This window comes from Lethenteron reissneri, chromosome 23, assembly GCF_015708825.2.
Source record: "Lethenteron reissneri isolate LAM-NWPU_2019-01 chromosome 23, ASM1570882v1, whole genome shotgun sequence".
Classification (NCBI taxonomy): domain Eukaryota; kingdom Metazoa; phylum Chordata; class Hyperoartia; order Petromyzontiformes; family Petromyzontidae; genus Lethenteron; species Lethenteron reissneri.
The window spans coordinates 17517087-17531710 of record NC_083801.1 but is presented as its reverse complement, the minus strand read 5'-3'; the positions used below and the strand labels follow the sequence as shown (position 1 = coordinate 17531710).

Sequence of the window (14624 nt, the reverse complement as noted above, 5' to 3'; positions counted from 1 at the left end):
TGTCGATAGCTCTGCCCTTTAGTAAATCAAAGACATGTATATATAATAGAATGACGTTTCGGGAAACGATCCTTCGTTTTTATTATATGAAAGGCCGTGAACGGCTTTAAAACGACAATTGTGGTGAATGCTTATTTAGCATACTGTATTTCCATACAATACGGATGAATAAGAAACGTGATTAGAGGAACGTGTTGATTTAAAATAAGGGGGGGGGGGGGGGGATCAAAACGAATCGCGGACAGACAGATGGGTCATAAGGCACAAACTCGAGCGCTTCGCTTCAACTCTCGCTCTGCGACAAGACGCAAACAAGCAGCAAAGATGCACTTCCAGAGAGTGCCGTGTGGTTTTCGCTGGCTAGCGCGTGTTTATATATATATCTCTATCTCAACACGTGAGTTTATTGTTCATTATGTGGAGAGAGACACACACACACGTATGCGAAGCAGGCGTTGTGTATAAAATGCAGGAGTCTTCTTCCAAGGCTCAGGGTGGCGACAAAGACGAGGGGGGGTTTGTGGTGTGCACCGATTCATACAAACACCCCCCCCCCCCACCACCAAATTCACTCTACGCGACGCGGCTCGCTCAATAAAAAAACGTATATAGTCCTATATACATAGTCCTATACAGTATATAGGAGAGACAAGATAACTAACCCCCCCCCCCGTATCGCCTTTAACCGACTGTTGGGGCAAGTGCTGTCAGCGAGCACCTGTGAAGGTCGGCAAGGGGGGGGGGGGTGGCCAGCACCACGACCGGCCGCCTTTGTCTTCCTCGTGGCGATGTTTACTCATTTTTGAGGCCGAGACGACTGTAAGCGAAGCCCAGGACCGGTTCAGACGTTCGTCTGAACTGGTGTTGGCCGTGAGCGGGAATCGAACTCGCTCCCCCCACACACTCACACACGTAATGACGCATGCATATCGCAGCGTGAACCTACCAGTACCGCTTACTACACTCGAATGTAAACAACAACAACTATTATCATTATTAATATTGCTACCGCAACGAAAAATGAGCGGGAATGTTTCGTTGACTATGTCGACGTGATAATTCGATCGTCTAAGAAAATGTAACTATTTATTTCCCGTGGATGCTTGTGCGATAGATTGCTACGGGAAATTGCACGTGCAATAGTGTGTGTGTGTGCGTACTCGCATTGAACTATGATATATACAAGCGCCTGGCTGCATATACACACGCACAGTTGTAGGTCTGTATATATATTTACAATATTGTACGTATATGGTATGTAAAATAGTACGTGAATACTGCCAATGCAGTATTCACGAACAATGATGCACACACAGTACTATATAATTAAGTGTAAATCAGATATTTATCTCAGTGTTATAATACGTAATATATCGTACTGTGTAGTATTAATTATATTATATAGTGTATTCTACAGTATATTCCGTACTGTGTAGAATTAATTATATGCTTGATATATGTTTATGTATATTATACAGTTCATATACCGTAGCGTGTACGTGTCATCACTGTGAATATTAATTTGGTTCAAGGTGTATAAAACACAATTAACAAACAAAATACCCTCGGCATTCATGAACGTCGTCGTCTTAAAAATAAAGAACTCGATACATGGGGTTCAGGTAACCGTCACTGGGGTTGGTGACCGCGAGCGGGAATCGAACTCGGGTGGCCGGGTTCGTAGCGCAACGTAGCGCTAACCACACACTACCGCACCACCACCCGCAACCTGGGTTCAATTCCGGCTCGCGATCATCAACAGCTACCGTTCCCCACACAGACAGACAGACCACGCGGTAACGCGACCATTACCACCACCACCACCACTCTGATGAAATTCGCAAGCGAATGCAATGACGCGTCTGCGTGTCCGTATGTCCGCAACAGCAGAGTGCACAATCACGACTCGTAGCCCATTAAGTGAATGCATCCCGAACACCAGATCTTTCGTGTCGGGAACACAGGACAGCTGCTAACGATTATTATAAATCCTTAACGGAGTTATCTTCGAATCGCGAATTATCGACGACAGCCGTAATGGGCAGCGGTGAAAAAAAAAAGAGCTTAACAACTCAAATTTCTTCAGTATAAACACGTTCCGATTATGATTCCGAACTACTGGGCCAATGTGCACCGTAGCGTATTAGCTGCACACGATCCCTGGGGCTGCTCCACGCGTTCGCGAGCCGCTTCAAAAAGCGCTCGCGCATTACGCGTACAGGGCGCGCATTACGCAATCTGTTCGTGTGGCCGTGTCAACATGCGAGCTGGCCGTGACACCGTCATGAATACGCGCTGGGATATGGCATTGTCACGAAGCGTTGCCGTTTATACATTGACGTCTATCTTTCCTATCTCTCTTGTACGGTCGCAATGTTGTTGACGAATGCGTTGGGCGTTTTATTCATCGTTATTATTGTTATTGTTTGTGTTAGGACATCCCTGCCAGTGCAGCAGCAGCAGCAGCAGCGTCGTCACCGACTCGTGTGGGTTGCTGATCGCAGCTGCGCCGCATTGCCACGCGGTGGACCGGGGCGGCTCGGAGGTTCGCCGCGCGCCACGGACCCGGCGACTCGAGTCCTCGTGGTCCTGCCGCTCGCCACCGAACGTCAGCGGCGAAGATTTTAGCCGGTCCTGGGGCCTCCCCCCCCCCCTACCACCACCTCGACTCGGCCTCAACAAGTGCCTGGTGCAGCGTGTAAACATCAGCACTTGGGGGGGGGGGGGCAAAAAGGTGAGCAAGTGCGGTGTTGGCCACCCCCCCCCCCTCGTTGTGTCGCGTGCGCGAGCCTTCACGAAGTACTCGCTAATCGCACTTGCCCCCCCTAAAATCAGTCTCACTTGATACAGCTATTGTGCTGTGACGGTCCCACCTGAAACGTCGTGATTTTTATTTTATTATTATTTTACTTTTATTAATTTTAATTTTTTACCTACGTGACTTTACCGAAAAAAACCTAAGAATATAGTCTGTTAAGGTTATATGGGGGGGGGGGGGAATCTTTGTCTTCTGTGTATATACGAAAGAATGTGCGTAGGTCGTACGTGTATATAAAAATGTACAAAATTGTATATGCGTGCGCACGTCTTCCTATATACACATCGTCGCGACTGAGCGACCCGATGCCCCGTAAATCGTGGGCGTGATCCGAAGCGCGGTTTCACGACATTTCGCGTCGTTGCGAATATCCGGCCCCGAGTCGTCTCGAAAGCGTGCGAGAGAGAGTCTCGAGTCGAGACCTCCGATAAACACGGCCCGGAAGAGCACTCGCTCGACTCACACACGGGGCCGCTGCGTTGGCAGTAAAAACTTCCTGAGAGCTTTGCCGTCTTCCGCGACACATTTCAAAAGTGCGCGCATACCACATTCATGGCCAGTGCACGCCAAGCGATTCGCCTCGCGTTGGACTGCGACTCGGAAGTAGGTGACAAGATCGCGAGAGACGTTGTTCTAAACCGGCGGTGGGGTAGAGGGGGGGGGGGTCTGGAAACCAAAATAACAACAAGCGACGTTCGCTCGCTCGCTCGTTCGTTTCTCAACCCGCTTGTCCTGGTGAGGAGTCACGGCGGCGAGTCGAGTCGAGTCGGTCCACACCTCATCCCTCTCCCTGGCGACGGACTCAGAGCTCTGCCTGGGGAATTGCCATGCGTGCCCAAGCGTTCCCAGGCCAGCCGAGCGACACAGCCCCCCCCCCCCTCCGGCGTGTCCTGGACCGGGACCACGTGGTCTTCGCCCAGGTAGGACGTTGCTGCTGCTGCCCGGTAGAGTTCCAAGAGGGGAGTCTATCGTGGGGGCATCTTTACCAGGTGCCCGAACCACCTCAAATGGTTACTTACGATTCCTGGAGGAGCAGCGGCTCGACTCGGAGACTCTCCCCGGATTGCCGAGCTCCTCGACAGATTACGGAGAGCGGCGAGGACAGGGAAACCCCAGCGGAGAAACCTCACTTCGCGAAGCCCCCTTTCTTGTACACCGCGATCTCATTCTTTCGGCCATTACCCAAAGCTCATTGCCCATAGGCGAGTGTGGGAACGTCGGTCGACCTGTGAACCAAGATCTTTTTTGTTTGTTGGAGAACTCGGCACCAGCTTCACTACCACGGAACGGTGCAACTGGGACACGCGACACTGCGGAGAAGAGACACACTTTGTTGTTGTTGTTCGAATTCGGTAACAAACAAACAAAAACCGGACTCAAATATTTCAAGAGCCGCACCGGATGCGCTGTTCCGGAGCCCGCAGATTGCCCCCCACCACCCGCCCCCCTGTTCTGAACACAAAGGCGATCGGGACCCAGAGACGCTCTACAGCAGTGGTTCTTAGGATCTTTACAGCAGCCTTGCACCCCCACCGCATCCCCCAACCCACCCTTTGGTTCTCAATGGTCACAGAATGTAGAATGTTTATACAAACATGGGGTTTGATGACAAGTAGTCTAACTAATGTCCCCCGTGCTAAATTTGCGTTTCGATTATTTACCTTCGAAACATATCTGAGCCACGTCTCGAACCCCCAGAAAGGGCATCTGGCAAACCCCAGGGTGTGCGTGCACCCGAGGTTAAGAACCACTCCGCTCGACAATTTACACGGATCAGAAGCCAACATTTGGCACAAGTAATCGTGGATTATGTCCGAGTTTGAATATCATTAACCCCTCCCCACCTCAACCAGGTAAATAAATCGGGGGCTAAAACTGTGAAACGATTTTAATTCTGAGTCCAGGTCTCCAACATCCGTGTCCGATGGGCTTCAAGCGAGTCGAGGTCTAAGATTGAGTTACCGGTTGCTGCCATTTTACAAAACTTAGCCTGTGGGTGTTCATATTCTTGGTTCTTTCGGTAAAGTCACGTAGAAGGGAAATAATAAAATAATATAGAATATAAAACAATAAAAATCTCACGACGTTTCGACTGCAACACAAGCAATCAAGAAAATGTTCTTTCTGTGAATTTCACACCTGATGATGATTGCTTGTGTTGCAGTCGAAACGTCGTGAGAATTAGTATTATTTTATATTTGTATTATTTTATTATTTCCCTTCTACGTGACTTACCGAAAGAACCAAGAATATTAATCCCTACAGTCACGAAAGCTTTAAATCAAAATCTGTGGGTGTTTGTATTGTTGTTGTTGTCGTTTAAAGGTCACGAGTGCCGGGCACAGCTTCAAGTGTCCAAACGCGTAAGCACTGTCAATAACGAACAGCGTGATTAAAGTTATACGAGATACAGGAGTTAATACTGTTCAGTAATCGAGCACGGTTTTTTATTGTAAGCACCTCCTGCTCTGGCCGAAGTGCATTTCGTGTGCGTTCAAGTGCAGTTCAACAGTGAAGTCACGATACGAAGATGGCCAGAACTAGAATTAAACAAAACATCGTGTTTGGTGCAGTGGATTAAGGGGCCAGCAAGCCTTGAGCAGTTATAAAAAAAAACTTATATATATGTATAAATAGATTATTTTTAAATCGATAAACCTATTTTTTTTAAACGCACGTGCGAAAACATTAATTTGGGAAACATTTCCCTAATAAGTGTAACCAGCGACGTATTTACCAAATACCGCATGAAGCGGAAACTTGTAGCAGAGGGTTAATTGCGCACATTTTAAACAACAAAGAAAAATGAATGCATTTATTTTTGTTCATCGACATTCAGATGGTGGGACTCGAGTTGGTAAACGGGTCGGACGCTACAGCTGAAGCCACGCGTTTAGACTCATCGGATTATTTTGCTGCTATGAAATGTGCAAATGATAAGCCACTTTGTTGAGCTTTCATTAGTGGCCATGTCGCTCTTGAACAACAAGCGAATGCCTCGGTGGGCTTCGTCTGGCAGGATGGGGCTGTTTTAGTTTATATTTGTAGATGTCTGGGTGATTGTTTACACCTTTCTTGTACTTCGCACTAATATCGTGGTTTTTTTTGTACCGTTTGTCGTCGTAACGTTCTTACCCTGCCCCGAATCTGCGAGAAAGAGCTTTACAGCTCACCGGATCCTCCGGTATTAAGTAAATATTGTGATACTGCCCGTGGGTTACTCTCATTGGGCACGGGTTGCGTCAATGCATTGGAGAAAATTGTTTCAGACTGAGCGCACAACACACCCACTGCTCCGGTTAAACTTGTCCAGTTTAAAACAAAAAGAGCCAAGTTGAATACGAAATAAATAGCTTGTAAATTTTGTCATTTCGGTAACATTTAACATATCCGTTATTTTAATTGAACCTATTGTGTGTATGCATTTATATATATAATTGACGCAAACATCGGATACCACATCAATAATAGTAAACTCATTGTTGGGGGGTGTTGTGTTCGCAGGGGAGCGCGAGCACACATTAACAACACAAGCGGTAACTCATTCGTCAATACCACGGTCAAATGATGTGCTACGATACGTCAAACGGTGTGCTATGGAGGAGGGCTATTGCCTGAAACGTCACCTGTGTTTTTATTTCCTTTAAACACCACGGGTGCTGTTGATTAATGCGTTGATATTCGTTATTCACCAGGACCATTGGTTGGCACGGGCCCCGGTTACCACGGGCCCCGGTTACCACGGGCCCCGGTTATCACGGGCCCCGGTTATCACAGGCCCCGGTTATCACAGGCCCTGGTGCGAGGAAAGAAATGGGAACCTCCACTGTGCAACCTCCCCCCCACACACACACCAACCCCATCTGTAGCCCGGCGCCTGTGCCCCTTGACCCCATTGCAGGTGCACCGCCTGCGCACTCTTCGACAGCTGTGCAACTCACACACCGGTGGGATTATTCAAAACATATTTATATTGTACTTCGGCCATCTGTCAATAGGTGTCTCTCGCGAGCAATCGCAGCCAACCATTCGTTGCATTCAACTTTTTTTTGTATTTTGCCACATCTCTCACAGATCAGGGGCATGCCCTCTCAAACTCCCAAAGCTTTGCATTTAAAATGTTTTTTTATTATTATTATTTGAGTTCACCACTTTGGCAATATCCTCGAGTTACGAGCGGAAGGACGAACAAATACAAAGATCCCTCGTGTAGCCTTAACGGAATGTAGGGGCAAGTGCTTCTAGCGAGGCTGGTACGGCACACGAGGGGGTGGGTGACCAGCACCATGCCCGACTGCCTTTGTCTCCCCAGAGACGACATTTACACAATTGCTCCAATTACTCATTTGAGGCTGAGTCGACCTTGGGGGAGCGCCCAGGACCGGTTCGTATAAAATCGTCACTGGTGTCGGTGATGGCCGTGAGCGGGAATCGAACTCGCAGTTGCCGGGTTCGTAGCCGCAGCGCGCTAACCACGAGACACTATCTCGCTCCCCAAAGAGACACAAAGACACACACACAAAAGACAAGACAAAGATCCCCCGTATAGCCATGACAGACTGTAGGGGCAAGTGGTGTTAGCGAGCACCTATGAAGGCCGGAACGGTACACGAGGGAGTGGGTGGCCAGCACCACGCCCGACCGCCTTTGTCTCCCCAGTGGCGATGTTTGCACACCGCACCAGGTACTCATTTGAGGCCGAGTCGACCTAGGGGAGGCCCAGGACCGGTTCAGATAATCGTCACTTGTGTTGGCCGTGAGCGGGAATCGAACCCAGATCTATGAGTTCATAGCGCAGGGCGCTAATCGCTGCACCACCGCTCCCCACAGACAGACACACAGTCACACACACACAGACGTCCCAGGAAGTGTTTGAGAACGCAGCGCGGGTGATACCTGTTGGGTGAGCGGCGCTTGGGTTAACTCCGCACTCGGACTCGAGACTTTACACGCCGCGCTCCCCACGCCGAGGTTTCACGGAAGGCGACACAGTGAGTGGGTACACGAGTGAAAAAAACATAAGCGAGGGTTTTTTTTGGGGGGGGGGGGGGGGTTAGATCGTGTAAATATAAAAACATAAATGCGTCGTTAAACCCACCACCACCCGATTCTCGTAAGGTCTGCCACGTCAATGAAATTCGCAAATTCGTTACTCACACAGCACACTAGTGTGTTTGGGAGTAAACCCACGACATTTTCAATTAGAGTAAGCCCACGCGTTGAAATGAAAAACAGGAACAAATACAAACGAACACAAAACGCAATCGTTCATCGACAGGCTGATGCGCGCACAGATCTCTTCCGCGAATGGGAACTTAAAGACGGAGCCAACGTAGGGCAAGATGTTTGGCCATGCAACTGGAACTATAGGAGACCCGACACGCAAACACCAGAGACAGCGAGAGAGCCGTGTAGATCCATGCATTGAGGCCAAGTCGCGTTCGTGCGACTGTGGCAACGCAAACCAAAAACTATTGTGGCCGTACAGTAAAGTCGCTGTAGTGTGCGCGCTGCTTAAACCGTAGGAGGGGATAACCAAAACGACACGGACACTCTCTCTCTCTGCTCAAGCCCCCTTCTTTGTCGCCAGCAGTAGACCTCGACATTTGGCATTTAGCTCGCGGGCATATTGCTGCGATACGCGTGAATGAGGACTCTTGTCCAAGGCTGCTTCCCCCCGCAACATTAACGAGTTCATTTTTTTTATTTAAAGCTTTCGTGACTGCAGGAATTCATATTTTTTATAAATATAAAACAATTGTTATATTTATATTATTGTATTATTTCCCTTTTACGTGACTTTACCGTAAGAACCAAGAATATCAACGGTTTCGTCTCCGATTTAAAGCTTTCGTGACTGCAGGGATTCATCTTCTTGGTTCTTTCGGTAAAGTAACGTAGAAGGGAAATAATAAAATAATAAAAATGAAACATAATAAAATACAATTCTCACGACGTTTCGGCCACAACGCAAGCAGCCGTCCTCAGGTGGAGAGCAGGTCTGTCGAGAAGACAGAGTCTGAATGACAGACCTGTTCTCCACCCGAGGATGGCTGCTTGCGTTGTGGCCGAAACGTCGTGAGAATTATTTAATTATGTTTTATTTAATATTTTATCATTTCCATTCTACGTGACTTTACCGAAAAAACCAAGAATATCAACGGTTTCGTCTCCGTTTCGCCGATGCTGCCGTGCGCACCCACAACCCCACGGATCTCCCGTGCAAGATTGCCGGGGGAAAGCTCAAATAAAATAAACGTAAACTCAACGTAATTGAACTGCCACGATACAAAGACCAACAGATCCTCTTCTTGGTTCTTTCGGTAAAGTCACGTAGGATGGAAGTAATACAATAATAAAAATAAAACATTTGACATAAAATTTATTTTATTATGTTTTATTTTTATTATTTTATTACTTCCCTTCTACGTGACTTTACCGAAAGAACCAAGAAAATGAATCCCTGCAGTCACGAAAGCTTTAAATCGAAAACCAACAGATCACATTATAAAATACAGGTAGTCCTCGACTTACGATGGAGATGCGTTACGACGACCCCATCGTAAGGTCAAAAATATCGTAAGTCGAAGATGGCCTAGCCTACCCAGGAGTCTTAAAGGATGGTGATAATTTAGCAAAACAGGAGCAATTTACAATACCGTACTGTATAAACTATATACGGTATGTATTTATGTATGCATTTATCGTACCTCGTATGCTGCTGCGTCTGCCTGCCGCGCGAAATTTTGAAATATTTAACAATTTTGTCGTATCGCTATCGCCATCTTAAGATCGAAATATCGTATCTCGGGGACTACCTGTATACACTTGTGAATGTACAATAGGCTCGCGGCTTCGCCAATTGGCGCACATTTATTTTTTGCTACAGAGAAACTAGCGACCACAAAAACGTCGTTTAACTCGGCCGATCTTCTTGCCGTATGGCCGATACAGATGCAGAGCCACGACTACAAGTTCACAATCAAGCGGTCAATGAGAAGCCGTCACGAGTTGTGTCGAGTCCGACGGTTTTGCTCTCGCCCTGTTACGGAGGCCGACAGAAACGATCGTTCGACGTTACCTCGACGACCCGCCCACTCGGTTCTCGTACATGACGCAATGCAAGTATTAGATTCGCATTCTTTATTTAGACTGCAGGAAGATGCCGATGAGCTTATCAATCTCTACCCCCCCCCCCCCCCGCACGGATGTCCAGTCAAAGCAAATCATCAAGTTACAAATACAGAAAAAGTGCAGACCAACGCACTCATTGCGTACACAGCGCACATGTACAGTACCGTATATACTTGCTTGCATCCCTCAAGGCAAGGCTGTGTGTACCTTGACATTAGTCATTGTGCCAACTCAAGGTTGGATGCACTTTTGCGCGTTTATAAGCAAGCAATGCATTTGTGTGCTTGAGTCTACATCTGCTCCTACGTTCACGTGTCGTCTATACGAGCGTGTATCTGTGTGTGTGGGGAGTGGTGGCGCAGTGGTTAGCGCACTGCGCACTGAACCCGAACGCCCGAGTTCAATTCACAGTCGTGGGCGTACCGTAGGTCGACTTGGGCTCAAATGAGCGGCTGCTGCGGTGTATCAACGTCGCCAATAGGGAGACAAAGGCGGCCGGACGTGGTTGCCGGCCACCCACCCCCCTCGTGTGCTCCTCGCTAACAGCACTTGCCCCAACAGTCTGTTAAGGCTATAGGGGGATCTTTGTCTTTGTGCGTGACGGTATCTTGCGACGATGTGCGTGCCACACTGAAAAACCTGACGGGGGGGGGGGGCGTGAGGAGTGAGGAGTGAGGGGGAGGAGGGGGGTGATGAGGAGTGAGGGGGGTGAGGATGTGATCCGAGCGGTGGACACTCGGCGTGGTCCCCGGTACTCAGAGATGATACCCGAACGGACCGGTCGAGTCTCGCCCAGCACGCACCACAACAACAACGACAACAACAACGACGACAACAACAACAACAATAGCCCTAACAGACTGCCGAGGGCAAGTGCTGTAAAGTGAGCACATTTGAAGGCCGGAACAGCACGCATGGGTGTCTGGGATGGACAACACCACCACCACCCACCCCACCCAACCACGACCATCTCGTGCACGCATCGCAGCGACTGACTCGACGCAGCAAGGGCAGAGGATGTCACGGCACCGCGAAACGCAATGCGGACTAAGTGACGTTCTCGATAGTCGCCGAGATGATGTCACCGTAGCTTGACCCCCCCCCCCCCCCCCCCGGCAACCTGTCACCACCGCAGCTTCGTCCGCTGCGTAAGCTCGGAGGGAGGGAGAGAGAGAGAGAATGTTGACCGTGCTGAAGGATTCACAAAGGAGACGTGGGGGCACTACGGCTATTTTAGTGCAAGTCGGTGGTGGCAATATTCACCGGAAAAGGCGGTGGTGTTTTTTTGTTAGCAGGGTTTTTTTAGCCAATAGAAACTATGGCAACTTCTGTCTGGAAACACAATGGAGAGCGGTGCGGGCACACTGTCTGGTGACCATTTCCTGTGATGATTGTCTTCGCAAATTGCCCCCCACCCCTAACCCTCCCAGTTTAATCACGTGCGTGCGTGTCCCCTCGGCGTGTCGGCTCACACGACCTCTCACACGGGGGGGGGGGGGCGTGCGTAGATACCCACGCGCCCCCCCTCTCTCTCGCCAGGGGACCCAGCCGCTGATTTTCATCCAGAAACCTCACGGGGGGTCGGGCGGGGGCGATGCCGACTTCGTCCGCGAGGCGGCGCCACACCCGCGAGAATAGCCCCCTCCCCGTAATCTCTCCACCGAGACACACAAAGACAAAGATCCCCCGTATAGCCTTGACAGACGTTTGTGGAAAGTGCTGCTAGCGAGCAGCACCGATGAAGGCCTACAGAGCGCACACGAGGGGGCCAGCACCACGCCCGACCCCCCCCCCCCCCCTCGTCTCCCGAGTGGCGATGTCTACACACACACACCACCGCACAAGGATACTCACCAGAGGCCCGAGTTGACCTGTATCGAGGCGGCCCCAAGAGCGGCTTAAACACATCCACAACTGTTGTCACGGCACACCGCACGGGGGCGCGTGCACGTGCACGCGCACACGTGCACGCGCACACATGCCACAAACCACGTGACGCTCACGGAGTGAGCCGTCAGGTACACACGGCACGGGACAGCGGTGGCACACGCGGAGTCGGCGCGTCGTCACCACAACGGCGCAGCGGCCACTGCAGGGCGCCGTGCGCGAGGTTCCACTCGGTTCCTGCCGCTCCCCCCAGTCCCTCTCTCTCACGCCGCATTCGCCGCGTCGCACGGCGTCTCGGCGCGACCCGGGAGCTCGCAGCTGTACCCCACCACCACAACCACACCACCACCACCACACACACCACCACCACCACCACAAATCACAACCACACACACCACCACCTCAAACACCACCACAACCAAACACACCCGCCACCATCACAACCACAAACACCGCCACACACACACACACAGGTGGTTTCACACGGTTCGTTGCGCGCCGCTCAACCCGGAGGGGTCCCCCGACTGATGAGGCCGCGTGATTCCTCTCCCTCGGCACAGCGATTCGCTTTATTCTTCTTATTCTCATTCTCCTCCTCCGCCGAGCGACGGGAGTCAATTGACTCGGCGATTTCCGGTTTGAACAAAAGAAACTCCTCGCGCCGAATTGAGCTCCTCGTTGTCGCTCCGCACTTCAGCCGCGAGCCTTCAAAGCTCGCGTTACCCCCCCACCCAACACAAACACGCCTCCACCCATCTCACGTACGAAGACCCCCCCCCCCCCCACACACGTATAGCCTTCAGACTGTTGGGGCAAGTGCTGTTAGCGAGCACTTACGAAGGCCGGCACGGCACACGAGGGGGTGGGAGGCCAGCACCACGCCCGGCCGCCTTTGTCTCCCTAGTGGCGATGTTTACACACCGTGCCAGCTACTCATTTGAGGCTGAGCAGACCTCGGGGCGGCCCAGGGCCAGTTCAGATAATCGTCACTGTTGTTGGCCGTTAGCGGCAATCGAACTCGGGTCGCCGGGTTCGTAGCGTAGCGCTAACCGCTACACTACCGCTGCCCCACACGAACACACACACCCCATCATGTGTGTGTAACTAAACACGAAGTCATCTCTACTGGTCAACAAATCTCAACCGACTGCGAACGAAAGTAAACCATGGTAGCCGCAGGCAAAATAGAAACCACACGCACAGCTACCCCCCCCCCCTACTCCACTGCTCGATGGACAACGTCAACGCGGTGGTGAAATGGAACAACAACCGCGAGAGAGACGGCGTCTTCTTGAATGTTCGAATCGCCGCGCCGATTCACAAAAACAACAACAACAAAAACCTGGACACCGCGTCGCTCCAGCCGGACTTGAGATCACCACCACGCCGAGCTGAGGACTCGATGCTGGGGCGTCGTCGGGGCCAGGCGAGTAGGGGAGGTGGTGTGGGTGTGTGCGTGGGGGGGGGGGGGTCTAGAGGATTGTCCCGTGCATTCGACAGTCGCGTGGTCTCACGCCACTGTCGAATGCCCGCTCGCCTGCGGGCACGAGTTTCGCGGCTGGAGCTCCGCGCCGGGCAGCGACTCGAGCTATTTATGTGTTTACAACACCGAGCGCAGCCCCGGCACGAACACAGAGAGAGCCGTTTATGTGTTTATAGCACGGGGAACAGCCCTCGCTTCGCACCAAACACAACACGTGCAGAGCGATGTAAAACCACGGGATATCCCCTCGGCGTGTTAGAGGCCACCCTCTCAATGGGACTGCCATCACATTCCGAAGAGGGCCCATCAGTGAATGGAGCCGAGCGAGCGTGTGTGTGTGTGTGTGTGCGCGTGTATGTGTGCGTGTGTGTGTGCGCGTGTATGTGTGCGTGTGTGTGCGCGTGTATGTGTGCGCGTGTGTGTGTGTGTGCGTGCGTGATGGGCACCGCGTTATGCGCGGTGCAGAACGCGCTTTCGCATGCAGCGCGTACTTCTGACTGCCAAAACATTGCATCACTCAACCGGTCTGATCGAATCGCTCGCTCATATTGATGATGATGCTGCTGCTGCTACCGCCGCCGCAGTAAGGCGGGCCCGTGGATTATTTCCCCCCCTCCACTCCACCCCCATTCTCTCTCCCTCTTCAAAATAGCATTTGACAGCATCTTCCCGGCGTCGTGAATTGGCGCACGATCGTTGGGAATACCAAATAGTTGGGTGCAGAGCAAGGCGCGGCGTGCGTGCGGTGCAGAGACGCCGAGAGTCGAGCGGAGAGACCCCCCCCTCGCGCGCCGCGCCCGGTACTCACCTCGCTCCGGCGGCGCGGCAGGGGGTTGGGGTGGTGGTGGTGGGGGGGGGCACGGGCTCCATCCTCCGCCTCCGCCTCCTCCCGATCTTCCTCTCCGTCTTCCTCCTCTTCGTCCTGGAATTACTTGTTCGCGTCTCCCACGCGCTTTCTTCCCGAGGCGCTCCATGCTTCCGTGTGCGTGTTTTTTTTTAATGTCTCTCTCTTGGCCGCTCCTTATGAAACCCTGTGGAGCGAGGGGGGGGGGGGGCGTTGGCGAGGGAGCCGAACCTGAGCAAGTTCAGGTTGCCTGCCACCCGGCGACATCGAAGGGCAACATCTCACCGGGCAGTCGTCTCGAGCCTCGCTCCCCCCCCCCCCCCCTCCACGTCTTCATCTCCATGCCTCACCCCCCTTCGTCTCCTACTGCGCCACCGCTCCGACTGGCTGCACCACTCCTCATCCTCGACTCTTCGTGCGCGCCGGCGGAGCTCGGACGCCGCTGCCGCCGTGCTCTG

General features: G+C 51.7%; 1 protein-coding gene across 1 annotated transcript in view; it reads right to left on the bottom strand.

Annotated features, from left to right (window-relative positions):
* The window catches only part of LOC133346138 (homeobox protein Hox-A9-like), a 43484-nt gene extending 29313 nt beyond the window's left edge, over nucleotides 1-14171 (bottom strand). Inside the window, exon 1 of the mRNA XM_061557575.1 lies at nucleotides 14131-14171. The gene's annotated coding sequence lies outside the window, so the exon portion shown is untranslated. The remainder of the gene's footprint in view (nucleotides 1-14130) is intronic.
* Between the last annotated feature and the right edge of the window lie 453 nt (nucleotides 14172-14624).